A 22,113-nucleotide genomic window follows, 5' to 3' on the forward strand; every position below is an offset into this window, starting at 1 on the left:
ACCCAGAATACTGACACTGATAAAGTCGAGATGCAGAACAGTGCCAGCACCACAGGAATCCCTGCATCGTCCTTTTAATTTATTTACTTGAAAAAACTGTGGTAAGATACACACAGCATACCATCTATATACTCATAATCCATCTTTTCTCTTGTTGATGGAAAATTTGATGGCTTCTAATTTTTTTCTGCTGTAAACAATGTGGGAATGAATAGTCTCAGACATATTTCCTTGGAGACATGAGCCAGAGTTCTATACTCAAGAAGGGAATGCCTGGGTCACAGATCCTGAGAATGTTGAACTTTGCTAGATCTTGTCAAGTTTCTACCCAAGGAAGATTCTACCGTTTTTTTCTCCCACCAGCAGTCTGAGAGTTCCTTTTTTTCCGCACTGAAGAATCCGACTTTTGTTCTGAAAGGATCACTCTGGCCATAAAGTACAAAGTGAGCTGGGTGGGTGTTGGGGGGGTTGGTGGGTGCAACAGGGGCCCAGACACACGGGAGCCGAGAGATAGATCAGCCGAGTTTAAGTTTCCTGAGCTAAAAAACTTGGTGTGACAACTTTCTGCAGGAGATGCTGTCCTCATTCTCCCTTGTATCGTTGGGCTGGCAAGAGCGGGATGGTGGGCTGCTCAAGTGTTAGCAATCAAATGGCAGATTGTGTGGGCAACCAAACTTCTATTCTTTGTAGAAAATTAGTATTTATTTTTTATTGAACAAAACTCAAGGCCGAGAGGGTGCTCCGTTGTGCCCTTCTGTGGCGGGCGTGTTTTCTCGGCTTCGGCTGGGCCCGGGCTGTTTGTTATGCATGTGTTGTATTGCAAACGTGGAGCAAATGAAGCCGAGATATGAAATTAATACCGTGATCTGTTTTTCTGTTTTGTTGCCATAACAATCGGTGCTCTTGAAGCAAAGCGAAAATTAGAATTGTATTAAAGGTGTTTACACCATGTATGCTCCATCCTGCGTTATTATTTATTGCTATAATAAGTGTATTTAACATCTGGTTGAGGAGGGTTAACTGCTACTGGTTTTTGCCTGATGGTTTTTCTGCTCGCCTTTCCAACCTGGTTTTGCTTTTGACCTTGACTTTTCCTGTAGTTCTGAACAGGAAGGAAGAGGGAGTTCGGGTCCGATGCCTAATGACATCATGACTCCTTATGTTTACTCCTTCCCTTTTCTCCCCAGTCCTGAGAGCAAAAGTCAGGACTCTTGGTTAGAAAGAAAGCAGGACCCGGAGTCAATTTTCCTTTCTTTGCCCCATTTCTGTCCTCTACGCCTGAATAGGAGGCCCATCTCTCCAGGAACTACAGATGAAGAGAAACGGAGAAATTGAGGAAAGGAGACCTGGAGGAATTTATGCCTCGCAGAAGTGGTGTGGAAATCAGTATGACAAGCGGAAAATCAGGGGTGCTGGTCCCCTAAGGTCATCCACCATTTTACTCTATTCCCAAGGTTAAATACTCAACTGCTGAGAGCCTTCTCTGACTGAGGTCCTTACTGCTCCAGCCGTCACAGGCTACAATCTGCTGGGTCCCAGGGTGGCCGACATGGCGAAGCCGGCCTGGTGGGAAACCCCTCTCCCCCCAAACTAAATAAACTTACCCACTTGAAGGCCCACTTGGGGGACTGTCTGGTGTTGTAAGCTCTTTGAAGGCAGGTGCCGACTCCTTTTATCAGCCTACAATGCCTAGAAACACATAGGGCATACCTGAGAAACTCTGGAACTTCACCCGTTGCTTGCTTGGGTCATTGTCACATATCTAAAGAACATGCTGGCACTGCGGGAAGATCATTTAAACACGTGCAGTCCTTGGTGAGTGGGGCCCATTTTAGAGTGTCTGTGGCTCTAGAGACGGTAGAATGCAAGGGGATATTTCTGACCCTTCTTAGAAGAGTCAGTCCTTCAGAGAATCTTTGTTTTCTTCTTCGTTGGGGTAGAATATGGTCAGAGGGGGCCACGTGGGAACCCCCACCTAGGCACTGTGAGGGAAGACCAGTGCCATAGAGGCCCTAGTTGATGACAGATTAAAAAAATGTCCTATTGTTGTCCTTTACTGCCCAGGGGACCTTGAGTCAGGCCTAAAGCCCAGGGCAGAATGAAGGCCCTTTCTTGGATGAATCTCTTTTTTTTTTTTTTTTAAGATTTTATTTATTTATTTGACAGAGATAGAGACAGCCAGCGAGAGAGGGAACACAAGCAGGGGGAGTGGGAGAGGAAGAAGCAGGCTCATAGTGGAGGAGCCTGATGTGGGGCTCGATCCCATAACGCCGGGATCACACCCTGAGCCGAAGGCAGACGCTCAACCGCTGTGCCACCCAGGCGCCCCTGGGTGAATCTCTTTTTGGGCACAATAGAGGCAAACTTAGAATGGGCTTTGGTTATGCCAGTGATGCAGGCCAAAAAGAGCCCATTAGTTCTAAGAAACACCAACCTTTCTCTCAAGGCTAAAGTTATCTTCCGTCTCAGATTCTTGTATTCGGGCACACACACACACACACACAAAGGATAAAGGGTACGAAAATGGGTTTGGAGGTCCAGGTTAGCGCCTGAGTGGTCACAGTATTATCACGCGGGAGGCAGCTGCTTGTGACTATGGCAACTTCGATCCCGAGGGAGAAGTGTGAAATGGAAGGAATATTAATCAGGTCGGGGGAGGGAAGATGCTTAGGGAAGGGATGGGAGTGGCAGGAGGGTCCGAGACAGTTGGGTACCGCCGGCTCTGGTGCATCTTTGGGAAAAACTGTCATGCACTTTCGATCTCCCTTGTTCGCTGCGGGCCCTGCTTTTCTGCCGGGATGCCATCCCAAGTCGAGGGCAGAGACCCCTCTAGAACGTGGGTTAAGGGCAAACACGAGGTAAGGTGCAGTTGTTCCAAACACGGTCTTTTTGCTTTTATGAATAACCTGTTGGAAATGTTCCATTGTAGTCCCACTTCCTCACTCAGGCTTCTCTCACTCAGAAGGGTGAGTAACCGATCCCCTTGTCTCAGTGGATCTGGTCCACGTGCTGCCGAAGCCAGCGCAGTCTCAGCGGATCTAAATTGCTTGGAAGCTATCACATCGGCCACCTCAGTTCAGTCACCAGTTCTGACTATAAGAGTTCATACCACGGCGTGCATTTTCGTGCCAGATCCTTCACTGAGGTGTGGAGACGTGAAGTAACTTGTCCGGGTTCACACGAAGAGTGAAGACCTCACTTCAGAGCACTTTGCCATTCTGCTTGCTTAAACAAGCGCCAGTGTGCATGTGTGTGACGAGGGACCACTGGAGCTTTGCTGAATTTTCTTTGGTTGAATTCCCTTGTGTCTACATGGTCTGAATGTCAGTGACTAAAGCACAGTTACAAGAGAGCAGCTTGCGGTAACTGTTCTTACAGAAATGTGTGCTTCCTACCTTACACAAAATATGACAGTTTCATTTGTTCCAAATCAATTCCTGACCATCTCCATGGATTGTACGGATAAAATGCCCCTATTATGCTTCCTTTAAAAACATTTAGGAAAAGTGTGCATTTTTATTTGTGTGGGAAGATGGTAATGTGAAATATTAACATAATCTCCCATCTCACAAGGACATACACATTTTCCCCCTTGGTACTACCCTGCTCGAGGGTGTCAGAAAACAGGCCTCTACTTTCCCAGAGTGGCTTTGGCTAGACGTAGCAAATATACAGGATGCTCAGTTCAATCCGAATCAGATCAATGACAGAGAATTCCTAGCGTAATTACGTCCTCTGCAGTGTTTCGGACGTATACGAAAAAATTGTCATTTACCTGAAATTCAAGTGCAACTGGGTGACTCGTATTTTCTCTGGGAATCCTACCCCAAAGGAGGGTGAAATCAAAGAACCAAAGTAACAAATGCTTGGCTCTTAAGTTTGAAAACTGTCGGTTAGCGTAAAATAAAAATACAAGGAGGACTACTTGCTGAGTGGTTTTATTTTTCTGCACGAGAATAAAAGAACTCTGGTGTGGGGAAGGGGCAGAGGCTGGAGCTAGAAAACAAAGAGGCAGTGGTCAGTGTAGCTGTTCTCTTGGCTTCTCTTTGCTCTGCACAGAGCAATACATTCCCCAACTACCCTGGGGAACCCTGGAGCAGCGACCACGGCTGGAAACGGGGATGTAGGCGTGGCTGAGGGCAGCCCCGCCCCTGTCCCAGAGTGCCGTGCGCAAGGAATACTTCCCAAGGTTCCTTGCCGCTCCGCAGACCCGCTCAGTCTTTCGGACGGCCACGCTCTGTCCGGGGATGGCTTTAGCAGGTATGTGGGGGCCGTCCCTTCCCCTGTGCCCTGTGGGAGCGTGTCCTTCTGCCCCCCAATATATCAGCACACTGTTCCGTTGCATTTGACAGCTGACTGTGCCTTGGTAGCCGCCAGAGCCGCCAGGGCACGTCCGGGGGCAGTGGGAATGAACCACACTTGGTCTCCCGAGCCAGGCTTGTAGCACCTGTGCGCCGGCGTGGTTATCAGGGAAACGAAGGAGCAAAACCTGCGCAGCATTACTGGCTGTGTGGTGATAGACACCTGAAACTCAGTTGGCTTGCCTGTAATACGGAAGCAGTAATGCTCCTTCATTGGGTGATTCTGAGGATTAAATGAGATGGTGGATATAGAGCCAGTGTAGCGCAATGCCTGGCGCGGAGTCAGGGTCCCGAAGGTCACTTTTGTTGGGTAGAAGCAGTTTGTCTTTGGGCAGCCCCCTGACCGCACCCTCTCTCCTCCTTTCAGGCTCCTTAGGCAGTCTCTCCTGTTCGCTTAAAAATCACCTCTCAGCGAACGGCCATTCAAGCTCCCAGGTGAGAGAACATTGTTGTTTAACGCCTTCAGGATCATTGCTCTTTTGCCTTTCGTCTAATTGTGGAATACAGGTGTGACACTCAGAAAATTTCAGTTTCGGAGTGAAGCTTGTTAAGGGGGGCATTTTGGAGCAGGCAGCCCTTCCCTGCTGTGGAAACAATAGTAGATGGCGGGTGCAGTCAAAATGCTAGGCCCTGGGCTGGGCCCTGGTCCTGGCAAACGGTGATGCTCTTGTGTGTCCAGCAGTTGGCTGGGAGATGCCTGGGTGCAAAACTGCGAACTGTGACCCTGTGGACTTTCAGGGTCACACTGCAGCAGATGTCTGTTCTTGGTTGGGGCAATTAGCTTGAAAGTGGTAAGTCAGCAGGAAGAGAACAAGGCTTGCACGTAGGGAGGGACATGACTGATGTACATTTGGTTCAGTTTTCAGCTGCAAGAGAGGGAAGGCAGCTAATTAGAAGAGATAAGACTACCTGGAGATTTCAGCGGATCCAGGTGGGAATAGAAAGAGTCATCGCTCCACGTAGGAAATTTTGTTGTGGTGGTTTTGAGGCAGTCACTTTGACATGGGCATCGCAAGAAAAAAAAAAGAGAAGTGTTCTTTATTACGAAGTAGTGTGCATATTCAGACGTTCCGACCCTTAACCCATCCTGAACTTCATTCTCACTCCTGAGTAAGCTCAGGGCTGCACTTAAGCCAAGAATGGGATAAAGATATGAAGAACATCAGGGATAGGGTGAGGGGTTTTGAGCATAATGAATGTTGAAAATGAAAATGTATGGGCTTATAAATTTAGCTATGAAAGATTTTCCTGTGTCAAGTAGCCATTTCAGACATAGTTTCATGGATGAATGTGGAGCTTGGCCATCCTCTGGCCAGTGTGGAAGAGGGAGAAGCGACTAAAACCTTCCTACCTGATAGAAATCCCAGGCTTCTCTCATCAAGTGGGGAGAGGTGGAAGGCTGAGGGAGCAAATGGGGTTTTGAAGGGAATGGAGCCTCGTAGTGTCACAGCCTGGCTTTCCCAGAGTCCCCACACTAATCTCCTTTTGGGAAGGGGAGAGAGAAAACCCCATCCTGCATCTTAGTGGAGGCCCTTTTCCCTCCTGTTGACACTCTCGAAGGGTGAGCCCAGTCATTCTTGTAACTAACTCTAATGGCTACCCGTTATTCAAGTCTCCCAGAGCTGTTTCTGTCCCCCACCTCCTGAGATCAAGTACAGGAGAGATTTGAACCTGACATGAACTCAAATTGAACTCATTTAATTACCCAAATCCCCTCCCAGAATATGCTTCTCCTCCTCTTGTATCCATCTCAAGGATTTTTGCTACCACCTTTGGCCTTTTCATCCCACATACCTAATGTCCTTTTTTTTCCTTTTTGCCATACCTAAACCTTCTGTAAATGTCACACCTGATATTTTGCTATGTTTGAAGTACTCTTAAACCTGTTTTCCTTTTCTCTGGTGTGACTGCTCCTTTCTTCTTTGTTTAGCTGAACTATTACAATATCCTTGAGCCTAGTCTTTTTTTTTTTAAGATTAATTTTTTGTTTGAGAGACAGAGCACGTGCTCAGGTGGGGGGAGGGGCAGATGGAGAGAGAACCCCAAGCCGACCCTGAGCTGAGCATAGAGCCCGATGTGGGGCTTGATCCCATGACCCAGAGATCACGACCTGAGCTGAAACCAAGAGTTGGACACTAACAGACTATGTCACCCAGGTGCCCCTAATGGTGTCATAATTACATACCTCTGTCCAAGTAGTCTGTAATCTTCTCTTAGACAGGAGCCCCCCCCCCCCCGCCCCCGAACACTAACAGGTTAGTTTCTGTACCAGTGTTTCCCAAAACACTCTCCCACTAACACTTAGAGCACTGTTTCTGCTGGTTGTTAATCAACACTTACAAACCCCTCATGGTTTGCATGTAGGTAGGTATTGTTATTACCATCCCCGTTTTGTCGATGAAGAAAATACTAGTTACTAAATGGCAGAGCCATCCAGGGTCCAAACACAGGCAGTAGTGTCTTCTCCATCAGGCTAGGGGTATATTGCCTCTCAGGTTAATAGGAATTATGTGATACAAAGTTTCAAGAATGAATGCCCAATTTAATAAACACTGGATTAAACCAAGGTGGGTCTTTGCTGCAGGGTATGGAGACTTCTCAGAGCTTTTTGTATGTTCATGTGCGTTGTGAATTTCCAAAGGGAGGATAGAATTAACAGCATTCTTTACAGGTTCTTGGCTACCAAACCTTGTTTTTTTCCCCCATAGATTATCTTGCACGTCAGTGTCTGTGGAATATAATTTGGAAGACATTGCTTTAGATCAGTGTTTCCAAATTCATAGCACACTGTAATTAATAAATGATCCAAATTTTAAACTGGACAGTTGTAATTGTATATGTGTATATTATATATTTATCACATTCTCCCCTCCCCCACCTCAGTTTTATTGAGATATAATTGACATGTGTCATTTACAAGTGTAGAGCATCGTGGTTTGACTTACATTTATTGTGTAGTGACCACAATAGGTTTAGTTAGCATCCATCATCTCTTTTAGGTATAATAAAAAGAAAAGGCTAGGAAAAAAAAAAGAAAGAAAAAACTTAAAAAAAAAAAGAAAAGCTAAAAAAAGAAAAAAATCTTTTTCTTTGTGAGAGAACTCAGGATTTATTCTCTTAAAAACTTTCCTACGTATTACATAGCAGTGTTAGCTCTAGCTGTCGTGTTGTACGTGACATCCCTAGTACTTATTTATCTTATAACTGGAGGTTTGTATCTTTTGACCATCCTCCTCCAATTCCTCCAGTCCCTACCCCCAACCCTCCCACCTTGGGTAACCACAAGTCTAGTCTCTTTTTCTATCACTTTGGGTTTTTTGTTTTGTTTTGTTTTTGATTCTACACATAAGTGAGATCATATGGTATTTGACTATCTGACTTATTTCAGTTAGCGTCATGTCCTTAGCGTCCATCCATGTTGTCACAAAAGACAGGATTTTCTAGTTTTTTTTTTAATGGTGAATAATATTCCATTATGTATATATATCACAACTTCCTTATCCATTTCTCCATGGGTGGATGCTTAGGTTATTTCCATGTCTTACCTCTTATAAATAATGCTGTTGTGAACGTAAGGATGCAGCTATCTTTTTGAATTAGTGTTTTCCTTTTCTTTGTATATACAGTTGACCCATGAACAATGCTAGGGTTGGGGTGCCACCCCCCCCCCACAGTAAAAAATCTGTGTGTAAGTTTTGACTCCCCCAAAACTTAACTACGAATAGTCTCCTGCTGACCGGAAGCCTTACTAATAACATAAACAGTTGATTAACATATATTTTGCATGTTATGTGTATTATATACTGTATTTTTACAATAAAGTAAGCTAGAGAGAAGAAAATGTTAAGAAAATCATAAGAGAAAATACTTTTACAGTACTGTACAGATATTTATTGAAACAAATCCACATATAAGTGGACTCACATAGTTCACACCTGTGTTGTTCAAGAGGCAACTGTATTCCCAGAGGTGGAAGTGCTGGGTCAAAGAGTAGTTCAGTTTTTGGTTTTTTGAGGATTCTCCATAGTACTTTCCAGAGTGGCTGTACTAGTTTTCAATCCCAAGTGCAGTGCACAAGAGTCCCCTTTGCTCCACATCCTCAGTATCTGTTGTCTTTTTGATGAAGGACATTCACACAGGTGTGAGGTGGCATCTTCTCATGGTTTTGATTTGCATCTGCCTAATGACAGAGACGTTGAGCATCTTTTCATGTACCTGTTGGCCATTCGTATATCGCTTTTGGAAAAATGTCTTTTCTGTTGCCCACTTTTTGTTTTTTAATAACTGAAGTACAGTTGACACACTAGTTCCAGGTGTGCAACATAATGATTCAACAATTCAAACATTATGAAGTGCTCGCGACATTAGGGTACTTACCATCTGTCACCATACGAAGTTATGACAATATTGTTGAATATATCTATATACCTTATGCTGTACTTTGAAACCCCATGACATACTGTTTTTATAACTGGAAGTTTGTACCTCTTAATCCCCTTCCCCTGTTTTGCCTATCCTCCCACCCTCTCCCCTCTGGCAACCAATTTATTCAATATATTTATGAGTCTATTTTTATATTTTTGTGCTTGGTTGTTTGTTTGTTTTGTTTTGTTTTTTAGATTCTGCATAAAGAAGTGAAACCATATGGTATTTGTCTGACTTACTTCACTTAGCCTAGTACCCTCTAGGTCTATCTATGTTATCGTAAATAGCAAGATTTCATTTTTTTTTTTTAATGGCTGGGTGATATTCCATTGTATATGTATGTACCACGTCTTCCTTATCCATTCGTCTAGTCATGGTCACTTGGGTTGCTTCCATATCTTGGCTATTGTAAAGAATGCTGTAATAAACATAGGGATGCATATATCTTTTTAAATTAGTGTTTACATTTTCTTTGGGTAAATACACAGAAGTGGAATTACTGGATCTGTGGTGTTTCTATTTTTAATTGTTTGAGGAGCTTCTGTACTGTTTTCCAGAGTGATTGCATCAGTTTGCAGTCCCACCAACAGTGTACAAGGGTTCTCTTTGCTGCACATCCTCATCAACACTTTATTTCTTGTCTTTTTGATACTACTCATGTTTACTGGAATGAGGAGATATTTCATTGTGGTTTTTGATTTGCATTTCCATGATGATGAATGATGTTGAGTATCTTTTCACGTGTCTATTGGCCATCTGGATGTCTTCCTTGGAAAAATGTCTATTCAGGTCTTCTGCCCATTTTGCAGATTGTTTTTTTTTGTTTGTTTATTTTCTTGGCCTTAGTTGTATAAGTTTTTTGTATATTTTGAATATTAACCCCTTGTTGAATATATCATTTACAAATACCTTCTCCCATTAAGTAGGTTACCTTTTCATTTTGTTCGTGCTTTCCTACACTGTGCAGAAGCTTTTTGTTTTGTGATAGTCCCAATAGTTTATTTCTGCTTTTGTTTACCTTTTCCTCAGGAGATATATCCATTAATATGTTGCTAAGGCTGGTGTCCAAGAGGTGACTGCCTCTGACTTCTTTTAGAAGTTTTAAGGTTTCAGATCTCACATTTACATCTTTCATGCATTTTTCAGTTTATTTTTGTATATGGTATAAGAAAATGTTTCAGTTTCATTCTTTTACGTGTAGCTGTCCCGTTTTCCCAACACCGTTTATCAAAAAGACTCTTTTTTCCCATTGTGTGTTCTTGCTTTTGTTGTGGATTAACTGACCATGTAAGTGTGGGCTTATTTCTGGGCTCTGTGTCCTGTTCTGATCTATGTGTCTGTTTTTTTCTTTTTCTTTTTGCTAGTACTATACTCTTTTGATTACTACTGCTTTGTTGTATAACTTGAATTGTGGGTTTGTGCTGTTTCCAGCTTTGTTGTTCTTTCTCAAGATTGCTTTGGCTATTTGAGGTCTTTTGTGGTTCCAAATGAATTTTAGGATTATTTGTTCTACTTCTGTGAAAAATGCTATAGTTATTTCGAAAGGGATTACATTGAATCTGTATATTGCTTTGGGTAGTATGGATATTTTAATAATACTAATTCCGCCAGGCCAAGAGCATTGTATGTCTTCCCATTTGTTTGTGTCATCTTCAGTTTCTTTCATCAGTGTCTTACAGTTCTCAGAGTACAGGTCTTTCACCTTCTTGGTTAAGTTTATTCCTAGGTATTTTATTTTTCTGGTGCAGTCGTAGATGGGATTGTTTTCTTAATTTCCCTTTCTGCTACTTCATTAGTAGTGTATAGAAGTGCAACCATTTCTGTATATTGATTTTGTATTCTGCAAGTTTACAGAATTCATTTATTAGTTCTAATAGTTTTTTGGTGGGTCTTTAAAGTTCTATCTAGTGTGTCATCTGTAAGTAGTGACAGTTTTATTTTTTCCTTCCCAATTTGTCTGCCTTTTATTTCTCGTCTGATTGCTGCAGCCAGGACTTCCAGCACTATGTTGGGTAAAAGTGGTGAGAGTGGGTATCCTGTTCTGGTTCCTGATCTTAGAGGAAGCACTTTTAGTTTTTCATCAATGAGTATATGATGTTAGCTGTGGGTTTTCATATAGCACCTTTATTATATTGAGGTATGTTCTCTCTTGTTGAGATTTTTATCAAGAATGGATTTGTAGTTTTTCAAATGCTTTTCCTACAGCTGTTGAGATGATCATATGATTTTTATCCTTTCTCTTGTTAATGTGATGTATCACATTGATTTGCAAATATGGAACCACACTTGCGTCCTGGAGTAAATCCCACTTGGTGGTGAATGATCCTTTTAATGTACATTGTTGAATACCTCACTAATATTTTGGTGAGATTTTTGCATCTATGTTCATCAGGGATATTAGCTTGTGATTTTCTTTTTTTGTCATGTCTTCCTTTGGTTTGGTATCTTGAGTAATGCCTCATAGAATGAATTTGGAAGTTTTTCTTTCTCTTCTATTTTTTGGGAATAGTTTGAGAAGAGTAGGTATTAATTTTCTTTCAGTGTTTGGTAGAATTCACCTGTAAAGCTATCTGGTCCCAGACTTTGGTTTGTTGGGAGTTTTTTTGATTACCAGTTCAATTTTGTTAACTAGTAATTGGTCTGTTCAGAGTTTGTATTTCTTCTTGATTCCGTCTTGGAAGATTGTATGTTTCTAGGAATTTGTCCATTTCTTGTAGGTTGTCCAATTTATTGGCATATACTTTTTTTTTTTTTTAGTATTATAACTCTTTGTGTTTTTGTGGTGTCAATTGTTATTTCTCTTCCTTCATTTCTGATTTTATATGTTTGAGTCCTGTCTCTTTTCTCGGTAAGTCTGAGTAAAGGTTTGTTAGTGTTTTTATTTTTTCAAAGAAGCAGCTCTTATTTCATTGATCTTTTCCATTGTCTTCTTAGTCTCTATTTCATTTATTCCTGCTTTGATCTTCATTATTTCCTCCCTTCTACTAACTTTGGGTCTTGTTTGTTCTTTTTTTCGTTCCTTTATTTGTAAGGTTAGATTCTTTGATATTTTTCTTGTTTCCTAAGGTGGGCCTGTATCACTATAAACTTCCCTCTTAGAACTGCTTTCACTGTATCTCAAAGATTATGAATCCTTGTGTATACATTTGTCTCCATGTATTTTCTTTTATTTCCTTTTTGATTTTTTGTTTAACTCATTGGTTGTTTAGTAACATGTTGTTTAGCCTCGATGTGTTTGTGTTTTTTTCCAGTTTTTTTCTTGTAATTTATTTCTAGTTGCATACCATTGTGGTCAGAAAGATCCTTGATCTGATTGTAGTCTTTTTTTTTTTTTTAAGATTTTATTTATTTGAGAGAGAGAGAGAGAGCGAGCGCACGCACAAGAGCCTAGGGGAGGGGCAGAGAGAGAGGGAGAGAGAGAATCTTAAGCATACTCTACGCCCAGCGTGGAGCCTGATGCAGGGCTCAATCCCATGATACTGAGATCTGATACTGAGCTGAAACCAAGAGTTGGATGCTCAACTGACTGAGCCACCCAGGTGCCCCTGATGTCAGTCTTCTTAAGTGTATCAAGACTTGATTTGTGGGCTAACATGTGATCTGTCATGGAAAATGTTCTTTGGGCACTTGAAAAGAATATGTATTCTGCTGTATTTGACAGAATGTTGTGTATGTATCTGTTAGTTCCACCTGGTCTAATGTGTTGTTCAGAGACATTGTCTCCTTATTGATTTTCTGTTTGGATGATCTAGACTTTGATGTAAAGTATTAGGGTATTAAATCTCCTCCTATTACTATATTACTGTCAATTTCTCTTTTTATGTTTTTTAATATTTGCTTTATGTAATTAGATGCTCCTATGTTGGATGCATAGATATTTACAATTGTTATGTCCTCTTCTTGGATTGATACTTTAACCATTATTTAATACCCCCTGTTCTTGCTACAGCCTTTCATAAAAGTCTGTTTTGTCTGATAGAAGTATTGCTGCCCTGGCTTTTTTCTGCTTCCATTTGCATGGAATATTTTTTTGTTCATTCCTTCACTTTCAGTCTGTGTCTTCAGGTCTGAAGTGAGTCTCTTGTAGGCAGCATACAGATGCATTTTTTTTTTTTAACTTTTTTATTTGAGAGAGAGAGAGAGAGAATGAGTGAGAGAGCACAAGCAGTGGGGAGAGGGAGAAGCAGGCTCCCCACTGAGCAGGGAGCCCGATGTGGGGCTCGACCCCAGGACCGTGGGATCATGACCTGAGCTGAAGGCAGACACTCAACCTACTGAGCCACCTGGGCGCCCCACAGATGCATTTTGTTTTTTATCCAATCAGTCATTCTGTGTCTTTTGTTTGGAGCCCTTAGTCCGTTTACATTTAAAGTAATTATTGATAGGGATGCACTTACTTGCCATTTTAAAAATTGTTCTCTGGTTCTTTTTGTGGTTTTTCTCAGTTCTTTTCTTCTCTTGCTCTCTTCCCTTGTGGTTTGATGGCTTGCTTTAGTGTTATGCTTGGATTCCTTCTCTTTATTTTTGTGTATCTACTCCAGGTTTTTGATTTTTGATTACCATTGAGTTCATAGCTAATATCCTATGAATATAGCAGTCTGTATTAAGTTGTTAGTCACTTAGGTTCACAACCCGTTCTGAAAGACTGAATTTTACTCTCCCCTCCACGTTTTATGTATATGATATCGTATCTTACATCTTTTTGTATTGCGTATCCCTCCACTAATTTTTACAGATAAAGTTGATTTACTATTTTTATGTTTTAATCTCTCTACTGACTTTATAAGTAATTAATTTACTATGTTTACAGAATGTTTGTTTTTAGCTGTGAAATTTTTTCCTTTCTTAATTTTCTTCTAATATGGCCTTTTCTTTCCACTTAAAGAATTCTCTTAATATGTCTTGTAAGGCTGGTTTGGTGATGGTTAACTCCTTTAACTTTTATTTATCTGGGAAACTCTCTGTCTCTCCATTTCTGAATGATAATCTTACTGGGTAGATTTTTCTTGGTTGTAGGTTTTTTTTTTTTTTTCCCCCCTCTCAGCACTTTGAATGTATCATGTCACTAGTGCCCTTTGGGTTATAAAGTTTCTGCTGAAAAATGAACTAATAGCCTTATGGGTTTTCCTCATATGTAATTGTTTTCTTTTTCTCTTGCTGCTTTTAAATTTTTCTCTTAATCATTACCTTTTGCCATTTTAATTATTATGTGTCTTGGTGTGGACCTCCTTGGGTTCCTCTTGTTAGGGGCTTTTTGTGCTTCCTGGACATGAATGTCTGTTTCGTACTCCAGGTTAGGGAAGGTTTCAGGTATTATTTCTTCAAGTAAGTTTTCTGCCCCCTTTTTTCTTCTTCTGGGACCCTTATAATGTGAATGTTATTATGCTTGATGTCATCACAGAGGTCCCTTAACATATCCTAATTTTTAAAAGTTTTTCCTTTGGCTGTTCAGCATGGGTGCTCTCCACTACCCTGTCTGTCAGATTGCTAATCCCTTCTTCTGTCTCCTCTAATCTGTTGATTCTCTTTAGTGTGTTTTTCATTTCAGTAATTATATTCTTCAGCTCTGATTCTTTTTTATATTTTCTATGTCTTTGTTGAAATTTTCACCGAGTTCATCCACTTTTCTCTCAGGTATGGTGAGTATCTTTATGACTATCACTTTCAGCTCTTTATCAGGTATTTGGTGTATCTCCATCCCATTCAGCTTTTTTTCTGTCGTTTTCTCTTGTGTTTGGAACAAATCCCTCTGTGTCCTCATTTTGTCTGACTCTGCATTTTTTCCTATGTATTAGGTAAGTCAGCTCCATCTTCTGGTCTTGAAAGTAGTGGCCTTATGTGGAAGGTATCGCAGTCTTCTCAGACCGCTAGAACCAGGTGCTCCTGGGGTGTCCCCTGGGTGGGCTGTGTGTGCCCTCCTATTGTGGCTGAGCTGTGACTGCTGCAGGCCCACTGGTGGGTAGAGTTTTTCCCCTCTGTGGCTAGCTGAGAAGCTCTGCAGCACTTCTGTGGGTGTGCTGGTGGGCAGGGCTGACCCTCAGCCTGGCTGTCTGCAGTGATCTGCCCCTATTGCTGTGGGTGCACTCATGGGCAGTGCCTGCCCCCTCCATAGCTGTTTGCGAGATTAGCTCTTGTTGTAGCTACTGTGGGGGTGCTGCTGGGCATTGTTTGCTTCTGGCACACCTGGCTGAGAGGCCTGGCTGTAGCTAATGCTGGCATGCTTGTGTGTGGGGTGAGCTCCCCCACTCCTCAAGGCAGGGGTTGATTTGGCAACTTGTTTCGCTGGGAGTGCCCACCGGGTGTTGTGGGGTGGCAGTTGCTTTGTGGGGGTGGTCAGTCCTGAGTCAGGCTGTCCATTGGGTGTGGTGGCATGGGAGACACTTTGGAGGGACACCTGTCTGGGTGGGCTTATGGTGTGAGCAGTCCACAGGGGAATGCTGGGGCCTGGCAAGTGGTATTAGCAAGGTAGATGGAGAGGGTGAGAACTGGTTCCTGCAAATGTCCAGCTATCTAGGATGAAGGAGGATAAGAAAAATGGTGCCCACCAGTACTTCTGTTCTTAAAGAAAGTTCCTGCAGTTCCCTTCCCCTCTGGCACATGTCCTAAAATTAGTCAGTAAATCTCCTTTACGAATAACCTATGCACTTTGCAAATTGCTACTTCTGTGCCGGGTCTCATGCTGAGTGAGACTATATGCTGGCTCTCTAAGAGCAGAGACTTGGTTTCCTACAGCCCTCCAGTTCTCCTGGAGTTAAGCCCTGTTGATTTTTAAAGCTCCAGGAGTGAATACCTACTGATTTTCAAAACCAGGTGTCATGGGGACTCATCTTCTCAATGCACCTCCCCCGGGCTGGTGTGGGGCCTGGTCCCCTTGCTCCTGCATGCTTGTGCTATCCCTTCCACTTGTGGGTAGCCACGTTGGTGTTTTGGTTCCTGACCACGTTTCTGCTTCTCCTGTTCTATTCAGTGTGGATTTCTCTTTATGACTTTAGCTGTGGAAGATCTGTTCTGCCAGTGTTCAGGTTGTTTTCAAAGTGAGTTGTAATACATGTAGTTGTTGCCTTGGTGTGTCTGGGACGTGGTGAGCTCAGGATCCTCCTACTGTGCAGTCTTTCCTCTCTTGTCTTTTGCTCTCTTTTTAATTGGATTATTATTATGATTTTGTTGCTGGATTGTATGAGTTATTTACATATTTTGAATATTAGACCCTTATCAGATACATGCTTTGCAAATATTTTTTCCCCATTCTATAGATCGTCTTTTTACTTTGTTGATTGTTTTTCTGTGCAGAAAATAAATTTAGAATTTGATGTAGTCCCATTTAAAAAAATTTTTTTTATTTTATGGCTTGTGCTTTGGGTGTCATATCTACAACATTGCCAAGATCCATGTCAGGGAGCGTTTTCCCTGTGTTTTCTTGTAGGAATTGAATGGTTTCAGGTCTTACATTAAAATTTTTAATGCATTTTGAGTTAATTTTTGTGAGTGGTCTAGTTCCATTCTTTAAGATGTGAATATCCAGGGGCACCTGGGTCGTGCAGTCGTTAAGCGTCTGCCTTTGGCTCAGGGCGTGATCCCAGCATTCTGGGATCGAGCCCCACATCAGGCTCCCTGCTCCGCTGGGAGCCTGTTTCTTTCTCTCCCGCTCCCCCTGCTTGTGTTCCCTCTCTCCCTGCCTGTCTCTCTCTCTCTGTCAAATAAATAAATAAAATCTTAAAAAAAAAAAAAGATGTGAATATCCAGTTTTCCCAGCACCATTTATTGTAGAGATCAACTTTTCTCCATTGAGTATTTGTAACTTTCTTGTCAAATATTAGTTGAGCATATATGCTTGGGTTTATTTCTGGGCTCTTGCTTCAGTTCTGTTGATCTATTTGTGTGTTTTTATGCGGTGCTTGAAATCGAAAAGTGTGATGCTTTCCATTTTTGTTCTTCTTTCTTAGGATAGCTTTGGCTATTTGGGTTCTTTGGTAGTTCCATATAAATTTTAGGACTGTTTTTTATATACTCTAAAAAAATGCCATTGTAATCTTGATAGGAATTGCATTGGATCGTTAGATAGCGTATTGACAGTTTAACGATATTAATTCTTCCAGTCCATGAACATGGATTACTTTTCCACTTATTTGTGTCTTCTATGATTTCTTTCATTAATGTCTTATAGCTTTTGAAGTAGGGGTCTTTCACCTTCTAAGTTAAGTTTATTCCTAGGGATTTTATTGCCTTTCTTGCTATTGTAAATGGGATTTGTTTTATTTCCTTTTCAGGTAATTTGTTGTAAATGTATACAAATGCTGTTGATTTTGCATTTTAATTTTGTATCCTTCAGTTTTCCAGATTTGTTGGTTAGTTATACCAGTTTGTGTGTGTGTGTGTGTGTGTGTGTAGTCCTTAGGATTTTCTGTATATAATATCATGTTGTCTGCAAACAGAGACAGTTTTACTTCTTCCTTTCCAATTTTGTTGCCTTTCGTTTCTTGTCTGATTGTTCTGGTAAGGACTTTTAATACTGTATTGACTAGGAGTGGTGAGAATGGGCACCCTTCTCTTGTTCCTGTCTTAGAGGAAACACTTTCAGCCTCTTCACCATTGAGTATGTTGTTAACTGTGGGCTTATCATATATGGTGTTTATTTTGTTGAAGTATGTTCCTTCTGTACCTAATTTGTTAACAGTTTTTATCATAAACAGATGCTGAATTTTGTTAAATGCTTTTTCTGCATCTACTGAGATGATCATCTAATTTTTTTCTTTCATTCTGTTAATGTGACAAACCACATCAGTTGATTTGCATATGCTGAATCATCCTTGTATCTCAGGTGAAAACCCCAATTGTTCATTGTGGGTGATCCTTTTAATGTGCTTCTGAATTCTGTTTGCTAGTATTTTATTGAGAATTTTTGCATCTATATTTATCTGGGTTATTGGTCTATAGCTTTCTCTTCTGATAGTGTCCTTTTCTGGCTTTGGTATAATGCTGGCCTTGTCACATGAATTTGGGAGTGTTTCCTCCTCTTAGTTTTTTGGAAGAGTTTGAGAAGGACTGACACCAGTTCTTAAATGTTTGGTAAAATTTACCATTTCTGGGCTTTTTTTTTTTTTTTTTTTTTGGAGGGGGCGGATTTTTGATTATTGATACAATTTCTTTACTAGCACTTGGTCTGTTCACACTTCATTTTTCTTCGTGATTCCATCTTGGTAGTTTGTATGTTTCTAAGAATTTTTCAGTTTTTTCTAGGTTGTCCAGTTTGTTGGCCTATAGTTGTTCATAGTAGCCTCTTATGATTCTTTGTATATCTGTGTTATCAATTGCAGTGTCTCCTTTTTCATTTATAATTTTGTTAATTCGGGTCCTCTCTCTTTTTTCTTGGTTAGTCTAACTAAAGTTTTATCAATTTTGCTCATCTTTTCAAAGGACCAACTTTTGCTTTGGTTAATCTTTTCTATTGTTTTCCTGTTCTCTGTTTTGTTAATTTCTGCTCTAATCTTTATTATTTTCTTCCTTTTGCTTACTTTGGGCTCAATTTGTTTTTCTTTCTCTACTTCCTTAAGGTGTGGAGTTAGGTTGTTTATTTGGGATCTTTCTTCTTAATGTAGGTGTTTACAGGGATACCTTGGAGATACTACAGGTTTGATTGTAGGCTACCACAATAAAGTGCATATCTCAATAAAGTTACTCAGATTCATTTTTTGCTTTCCCAGAGCGTATCCAAATTATGTTTACACTGTACTGTAGTATATTAAGTGTGGACCAGCGTTATGTTTAAAAATGTAATCAAAATTTTATTATTTTAATTAAAAAATACTTTATTGCTGACAGTGCTAACCATCATCTCAGCTTTCAGCAAGTCATAATCTTTTTGCTGGTGGACAGTCTTGCCTCGATGTTGATGGTTGCTAACTGATCAGGGTGGTGGTTGCTAAAGGTTGGGTTGTCTGTGTCTATTGCTTATTTAATTTTTTAATTTCATTTAAAAATTTTAATTCCAGTATAGTTAATATACAGTGTTTTGTTAGTTTCAGGTGTACAATATAGTGATTCTACAGTTCCTGTATTACTCAGTGCTCATCAAGATAAGTGTACTCTTAATCCCCTTCACTGATTTCACCCATTCCCCCACCCATCCCCCTGCTAGTAACCATCTGTTTGTTCTCTGTGGTTAGGCAGTTTCTTAAAACAGCAGTGAAGTTTGCTGCATTGATGGACTTTTTCTTTTATGAATGATTTCTCTGTAGCATGCTATATTGTTTGATAGCATTTTTCCCCAGTGGACTTTCTTTCAGAATTGGAGTCATTCCTTTCTAACCCTGCCACTGCTTTATCAACTAAATTCATGTTATGTTCTAAATCCTTTGTTATCATTTCGGTATTTTCATAGCTTCTTCACCAGGAGTAGATTCCATCTCAAGAAACCACTTTATTTGTTCATTCATAAGAAGCCACTCTTCATCTGTTAAAATTTTTAGCATGAGATTGCAGCAATTCAGTCATGCCCTCAGACTCCCCTTCTAATTCTAGTTTTTCTGCTCTTTCTACCATGTCTGTAGTTACTTGCTTCACTAAAATCTTGATCCCCTCAAAGTCACCCATATGGGTTGGAACCAACTTCTTCCATATTCCAATGAGTGTTGATATTTTGACCTCTTTCCATGAATCATTAATGTTCTTAATGGCATCTAGAATGGTGAATCCTTTCTAGAATGTGTTCAGTTTACTTTGCCCAGATCCATCAGAGGAATCACTATCTGTGGTAGATATTGCCTTATGAAGTATGTTTCTTAAATAGTAAGACTTGAAAATTGAAATGATTCCTTGATCCAGGGACTGCAGAATGGCTGTTGTGTTAGCAGACATGAAAACAACACTAATCTCATTGCATATCTCCATCAGAGCTCTTGGGTGATCGGGTACATTGTCAATGAGCAGTCATATTTTGAAAAGAGGTTTTTTTTTTTTTTCTTTTTTTTCTGAGCAGTAAGTCTCAACATTGGACTTAAAATATTCAGTAAACCATGTTGTAAACATATGTACTGTCATCCAGGCTTTCTTTTGTTCCATTTTTAGAACACAGGCAGGGTACATTTGGTATAATTCTTAAGGGGCCGATGGTTTTTGGAATGGTCAATGACCACTGGCTTCAATTTAAAGTCACCAGCTGCATTAGCCTTTAACAAGAGTCAGCTTATCCTTTAAAGCTTTGAAGCCAGGCATTGACTTGTCCTCTCTAGCTATGACAGTCCTAGATGGCATCTTCTTCCAATCGGAGGCTGTATTACCTATATGGAGAATCTCTTGTTTGGTGTAGCCACCTTCGTTAATGATCTCAGGTAGATCTCCTGGAGAACTTGCTGCAGCTTCTGCATCTGTACTTGCTGCTTCACCTTGTACTTTGAGTTATGGAGATGGTGTCTTCCTTAAACCTCATGAACCAACCTCTGCTAGCTTCATGCTTTTCTTCTACAGCTTCTTCACCTCTCTCAGACTTTATGGGGTTGAAGAGAATTTGGGCCTCACTCTGGGTGAGGCTTTGGCTTAAGGGAATGTTGTGTCTGATTTGATCTTCTGTCCAGACCACTAAAATTTTATATCAACAATAAGGGTGTTTTGCTTTCTTGCTATTTGTGTGTTCACTGGAGTAGCGCTTTTAATTTTCTTCAAGAACTTTTACTTTGCATTTATAACTTGGTTAACTGTTTGGCACAAGAGACCCAGATTTCAGTCTGTCTCTGCTTTCAACATATCTTTCTCACGAAGTTGAATCATTTCTAGCTTCTGATTTAAAGTGAGAGAGTTCACTTGAACGCTTAGAGGCTAGTGTGGGGTTATCAGTTGGCCTAATTTCAATATTGTTGCATCTCAGAATAGAGAGGCCCAAGGAGAGGGAGAGAGATGGAGGAACAGCTGGTTGGTGGAGCAGTCAGAACTCACATAACTTGTGTGAATTAAGTGTGCCATCTTGTATGGGTGTGGTTTGTGGTGCCCCAGAACAATTACAATAGCAACATCAAAGATCACTGATGAGCACCGCAAATATAATAATAACGAAAGAGTTGGAGACATTGTGAGAATTACCAAAATGTGACACAGAGACATGAAGTAAACAAATGGTGTTGGAAGATGGCACCAACAGAATTGCTTGATGCAGGGTTGCCACAAACCTTCAATTTATAGAACACCCAGTATCTGTGAGGCACAGGAAAATGAAAAGCAGTAAGATAAGGTATGCCTGTTTTGTTATGAAGTTCCTTCTTGGAACTTTTTTTGCTCCGTCCAGCAAATTCTGGTATGCTGTGTTTTCATTTTTGTTTCTCAAAATACTTTTTTATTTCACCTTAATTTCTTCCTTAATCCATTGTTTGTTCAGGAGGGTGTGGTTTAATTTTTATGTATTTGTGAATTTTCCAGTTTTACTCTAGTTATTGAATTCCAGTTTCATCGCAATGTGGTCAGAGAGGATGGTTGGTATGATTTCAGTCTTGAATTTGCTAAGACTTGTGTTGTGGCTAACATATGGTCTGTCCTAGAAATTGTTCCGAGTGCAGTTGAGAAGAACTTGTGTTCTGTTGTTGGACTGAATGTTCTATTATGTCTGTAGGACCATTTGGTCTATATCATTGTTCGAATCTATGGTTTATTTATTCTCTACCTAGTTCATCAATCCATTGTTGAGAGTGGGATATTAAAGTCCCCAACTCTTATTGAAGTGCTGTTTATTTTTCCTTTAGCTCTGTTAGTTTTTGCTTTATGTATATAGTCACTCCAATGTTGGGTGCATAAATATTTAAAATTGTTAGGTTTCTTGATGTATTGATCCCTTTATCATATATAATGACCTTCTTTTCTCTTTTTAAGCCATTTTTAGTTTAAAATCTATGTTGCCTGAAAGAAGTATAGCTACCCCAGTTTTTGCTTTTGTTTTTGGTTACCATTTGCTTGAAATATTTTTTTCCATCCCTTCACTCGCAGACTGTGTTCGTCTTTAAAGCTAAAGTGAGTCTCTTATAGGCAACATATTGTTGGATCTTGTCTTTTTATCAATCCATCCATTCTGTATCTTTTGATTGGAGAATTTAATCCATTAATATGTAAGTGATTATTGATAAGTAAGGACTTATTACTTGCATTTTGCAGATTTTTTTAAATTGTTTTGCAGATCTATTGTTCCTTATTGTGCTGCCTTTTTTGTGTGTTTTGATGTCTTCTGGTGTCAGCATGCTTTGACTTTTCTATCATGTTCTTTGGTGTAATTTCTAAGGTTTTTCCCTTGTTACCATGAGGCTTACATAAAATATCTTAAAACTCTGACACCCTATTTTAAACTACCAAC

General features: G+C 40.4%; 2 long non-coding RNA genes across 3 annotated transcripts in view; both read left to right on the forward strand.

The window, feature by feature from the left end:
- LOC123789973 (uncharacterized) overlaps positions 1 to 1,614 on the forward strand; it is a 69,142-nt gene extending 67,528 nt beyond the window's left edge. The window contains exon 6 of the long non-coding RNA XR_006778966.2: positions 1,287 to 1,614. This is a non-coding gene — a long non-coding RNA (uncharacterized LOC123789973). The remainder of the gene's footprint in view (positions 1 to 1,286) is intronic.
- A 3,029-nt stretch (positions 1,615 to 4,643) lies between these two features.
- The window catches only part of LOC148107406 (uncharacterized), a 36,308-nt gene continuing 18,838 nt past the window's right edge, over positions 4,644 to 22,113 (forward strand). For both annotated transcript variants that reach the window (XR_015722469.1, XR_015722470.1), the window contains exon 1: positions 4,644 to 4,796. This is a non-coding gene — a long non-coding RNA (uncharacterized LOC148107406). The remainder of the gene's footprint in view (positions 4,797 to 22,113) is intronic.

This window comes from Ursus americanus, chromosome 31 (genome assembly GCF_024610735.1).
Source record: "Ursus americanus isolate L20-20 chromosome 31, mUrsAme1.1.p, whole genome shotgun sequence".
Taxonomy (NCBI): Eukaryota; Metazoa; Chordata; class Mammalia; order Carnivora; family Ursidae; genus Ursus; species Ursus americanus.